Here is a 5,096-nt window from a genome sequence, read left to right as displayed (position 1 = left end):
AAATGGTTATGAATACTCTGCCTGTTGATTGACACCAATTTTTCTTTGCAATGGTTTAAAGAATAATTTGGCTCAAAACTTGTTTTTAAAATACATTCATGGTGGAGAGATGCACACCGGACATTGTAAGTCAAAACCATCTGCATATTTTTCAGAGTTACCAAAATGTTAACATAATCAGCATTACATATAAAATGTGTTCGTTCACTGGTAGTTTTGGATAGTAAATAAACCACTACTGTAAAGAAATGAACCATTCACATCAAACCACTCTAAAAGACTTTGTCTATATCTCACTGGTTGAATTATGCTTAAATTTTGAAAAATCAGTGGAATTCTCTTCTAACCTCTTTCTGCAGGCCCTGTAGTCCTCTGTTCCACTGGGGGAAAATAGACATTTCTGATGATTTTTTAAAAGATATTTTTAATTAATATCATCCAATAAAATAATTTCCCCTTAACTTTATAAATTTAACTACACTCCTAATAAAAATGGTACTTCAAAGGTTCTTTAGCAATGACAATGGCTCTATATAGATTACATGTTTGTGAAAGGGTTGCTTAGCTTGATGGAGAATGTGTTGTATACAATTCTATATGGAAAAATTTTCTATATAACACCAAAATGGGTTCTTCTATTATTGATGTGAAACTTGTAACAATGGAAGAACCTTATTTGATGTTATCTAGAACCCTTTTCAAAAACAGTAAAAGAATGAAAAAAGATAAGACAGCTCAGGATAACACAAGGTATGTAAGGCACAGTATATCTGTCCAATGGAGCCACATATTTAGGGTAGAATCAACAGGAGAGCCACATTTACAGCAAATCCCCAAACCCTACTTTAATTGATGTAGCCATCGTGATGTAGCAAGCGTTTATGAAGTTTACTTTCACTTCATTTTTTTGACACTTGCTTTTATAGAGGCATGTATAAAACATAGTGGGTTTAGTGGGGCATGGTGATTGTATGGTGGATTGTGAGAACCCTGTGGTTTTCTTGATTTGATCTGAAAAACAAAAAACAAACAGCAGATAGCATGAGAATGTAGTTGAATGCAAAGGAATGCATGAGTTGAATGCAAAGGAACCCACATGTCAAGAAGCAAGGCCAAATCATCAGCTGCCCCTGGCCCAAGTGGTATACCATATAAGGTATACAAGAAATGCCCCAAGCTTCTCAAGAGGCTGTGGAAAATCTTGAGGAAGATTTGGGTCAAGGGGACAATTCCATCAAGCTGGAAGTTGGCTGAGGGATGCTTTGTTCCGAAAGAGGAAGGGTCCTCCGAAATCTCCCAGTTCAGAACAATCTCTCTTCTGAGTGTAAGATCTTCTTCTCTGTTCTGGCATGAAGAATTACCTCCTACATGATGCAAAACCATTATATCAATCTATCCATCCAAAAAGGTGGCATCCCAGGTTTCTCGGGCTGTCTGGAACATACCTCGATGATTAGCCAACTGATCCAAGAAGCAAAACGGAAGAAAAACGACCTAACAGTCGTCTGGCTAGACTTAGCCAATGCTTACGGGTCAATTCCACACGATCTCATCCAAGAAGGACTTGACCATTATTACATTCCTGTGGCAATCCGAGGTTTGATTACCAACTACCTTGCAGGATTTCGACTCAGGTTTACATCGGCACTCTTTACCACCAACTGGCTGGACCTCCAAAAGGGGATTCCAACAGGGTGCTCCATCTCCCCCATCTTGTTTATTATGGGCATGAACATACTGTTATCCGCCGCAGAGGGCATAACCCGGGGCCCTAGATTGGAGACTGGCGTCGTGCAGCCAGTGCTGCGAGCGTTTATGGACGACATCACAGTAACCACTGTGACGTATGTCCAAGCAAGATGGGTGATGGATACATTGGGCAGCGTTGCCTCATGGGCGGGGATGCTGTTCAAGGCCAGGAAGTCCAGGAGCATGGACATCAAGAAGGGCAGAGTCACCAGCAGGTTTAGTCTCCAAGTCCAGGGTGAGGTCATCCCACCCATCGAGGGCAACCCAGTAAAATGCCTGGGAAAGTGGTTTAACGTGTCACTGACGGATGGTGCCAATGTTGCTGAGGCGGTGAAGCAGACCGAGGAGTGGCTGAAGAAGATTGACAAGTCTTTACTCCCGGGCAAGTTTAAGACCTGGCTGTATCAATACAGCCTCTTGCCCAGGCTCCTTTGACTACTCACAGCCTACGAGTTTCCCATGACTACCATCGAGGTCATTGAGAGAAGGACCAACAAGCACCTGCGAAGCTGGCTGGGCATTCCCCCAAGCTTCTCATCAGTGGGCCTTTACATCAGGTCTGGTCAACTGCAACTCCCCTTATCTTCAGTAGTAGAGGAGTACAAGGTGGCGAAATGCAGAGTTGCCCTAAGTCTGGGGGACTCCAACGACGACCTCATCAGACAAGCTGGCATGATAACCAGGTCAGGACGCAAGTGGGCTGCCAACGCAGCTGTGGAACAGGTGGTCAGCTCCCTGAAGTTGCGGGATATAGTTGGCAACCAGTGCATCCATCGACAAGGCCTCGGCTCTGCACAATTCCAAACCTGGGGAGGCGCAAACACAAAAACCAGGAGAGGCATGGTGCAAGCGGAAGTCAGGAGCAGAGAGGGGGAGAAGCGAGTAGCCAGAGCAGTGCAGCAAGGTTCCCAGGGGGCCTGGACAAAGTGGGACTTGCCCAGGCACAAAGTCACATGGAGGGATCTGTGGCGCCTGGAGCCCTATCGCACTATGCGTGGAGCCCTATGGCACCACGACAAAGTACTCCCCTCATTGGCAAACCCCATAGAGCGGGAGAGGGTTAAGAAGAGACCAGCCCACACAACCACACAGACCAATCACCTTTGTCAAGGAAGGAGCTAGACCCGCACAAACCACCAAAAAGAAAAGAACTAGCATTCTCCACACCGCAAGTTCCTGGGAGATGAGGGTGGATCCTGGAAGGAGGTTGCAGTTTCCGGAAGTGGTGCAAACATCCCTCCACCCTGATATAGTGCTGTGGTCATCCAAGGACCAGAAGATATTCCTGGTTGAATATACAGTACCATGGGAGGAGGGCTGTGAGGAGGCCCACGAAAGGAAGGCTGCAAAGTACCTACAGCTGGCCCAAGACTGCCACGATAGAGGCTGGCAGACATGGGTCTTCCCGGTGGAGATAGGGTGGCTTTCCAGCAAGGTCTGCATGGAGTTTCCTTTCTGCCATAGGAATGGATGAGCACAGTAAAAAGCAAGCAGCTCGCCGGATGGGGAGGAGGCGGAACCTGCCTCATGCTGGATTTGGAGTAAGAGAGAGGAGGAAAGCTGGAAGCCAGGAGTAGATGGGCAGTGAGCTGGCCACTCACTGCTGGCCTACCAACTGGAGGGTGTTGTGGTTAGGGCCGAAACACCCAGAGAAGGTTGGACACCACCTGATGACATCTGCTCCTGGCCTAAGGCTGAGGAAGGCACCTCGTGTGTATCCAACAAGCCACTTCTGTGGTCCACTGTTGGTACTGGCAAACTGCCTGCTTTCCAAAAGTGGCCCACATTAAAGCACGCTTATTTGGCCCACATGTACTAAAACAGATGTGGGCTATGTCTTGCAGAGATATAGCAATGCTGCCTGCACACTGACACTGGCAAACTGCATGTGAGCCAAAATGACAAACACAATAAAAATACATTTATTTATATGAATATTCACTTGCCAACTCCTTTACGAAGACAAAAATCCAGTTTGCTATAAAATATTCAATCAAAGTAACTGAAGAAAAAATGTAATTCAGTTGATGGACCTCCTGGAAAACTTATGAAAACTGACTGTATGACTACTATGAGCTCAAGAATATTTCAATTCAGTGGTTTCAATAGAGTTCTATCTTTTGAGAGTCAAAAGTGGTTCTTCATTGGCAAAAGACCCTTCCTGGTACCTTTTAAGAATGTTCTGAGCTCTTCACCATCCATAAAAAACGCATTAAAAACCGACATCATTCTGTAATGGATATTACCACATGGGCTCAGGAACACTTCAGAAAACCATTGTCAGTGAACACAGTTCGTCACTCCATCTACAAGTGCAAGTTAAAATTCTGCCATGCAAAGCGAAAGCCATATATCAACAACACCCAGAAATGCTGCTGGCTTCTCTGGGCCCGAGCTCATCTGAGATGGATTGACACAAAGTGGAAAAGTGTCCTGTGGTCTGATGAGTCCATATTTCAAATTGTTTTTGGAAATCATGGATGTTCTGCGGGCCAAAGAGGAAAAGGCCTGTCTGGATTGTTATGAGCGCAAAGTTCAAAAGCCAGCATCTCTGATGGTATGGGGGTATGTCAGTGCCCATGGCATTGGTAACTTGCACATCTGTGAAGGTACCATTAATGCTGAAAGGTACATACAGGTTTTGGAACAACATATGCTGCCATCCAAGCAATGTCTTTTTCAGAGACGTCCCTGCTTATTTCAGCAAGACAATGCCAAGCCACATTCTGCACGTGTTACAACAGTGTGGCTTCGTAGTAAAAGAGTGCGGGTACTAGACTGGCCTGCCTGCAGTCCAGACCTGTCTCCCATTGAAAATGTGTGGCGCATTATGAAGCGCAAAATACGATAATGGAGACCCCGGACTGTTGAGCAACTGAAGGTGTACATCAAGCAAGAATTGGAAAGAATTCCACCTACAAAACTTCAACAATTAGTGTCCTCAGTTCCCAAACGCTTATTGAGTGCTGTTAAAAGGAAAGGTGATGTAATACAGTAGTAAACATGCCCCTGTCCCAACTTCTTTGGCACGTGTTGCAGGCATCAAATTCAAAATATTTGCAAAAAACAATAAAGGTTATCCATTTGAACATCAAACATCTTGTCTTTGTAATGTATTAAATTGTATATAGGTTGAAAAGGATTTGCAAATCATCATATTCTGTTTTTATTTATGTTTTACACAACGTCCCAACTTAATTGGAATTGGGGTTGTACGATGTAGGTGCACTTTGCAGTTCTACAATTACAGACTGTAGTCCATCTGTTTCTCCTCATACTTTGTTAGACTCCTTTCATCCTGCTCTTCAGTGGTCAGGTCCCCCACAGGACCACCACAGACCAGGTAT

General features: G+C 44.8%; 1 pseudogene; it reads left to right on the top strand.

Moving 5' to 3' along the window:
* The first annotated feature begins 1,096 nt into the window (after nt 1-1,096).
* On the top strand, nt 1,097-2,871 carry LOC108432563 (annotated as a pseudogene).
* Nucleotides 2,872-5,096: the final 2,225 nt, after the last annotated feature.

This window comes from Pygocentrus nattereri, chromosome 6 (assembly GCF_015220715.1).
Source record: "Pygocentrus nattereri isolate fPygNat1 chromosome 6, fPygNat1.pri, whole genome shotgun sequence".
Lineage (NCBI taxonomy): Eukaryota > Metazoa > Chordata > Actinopteri > Characiformes > Serrasalmidae > Pygocentrus > Pygocentrus nattereri.
This window is presented reverse-complemented; position numbering and strand designations above follow the sequence as displayed.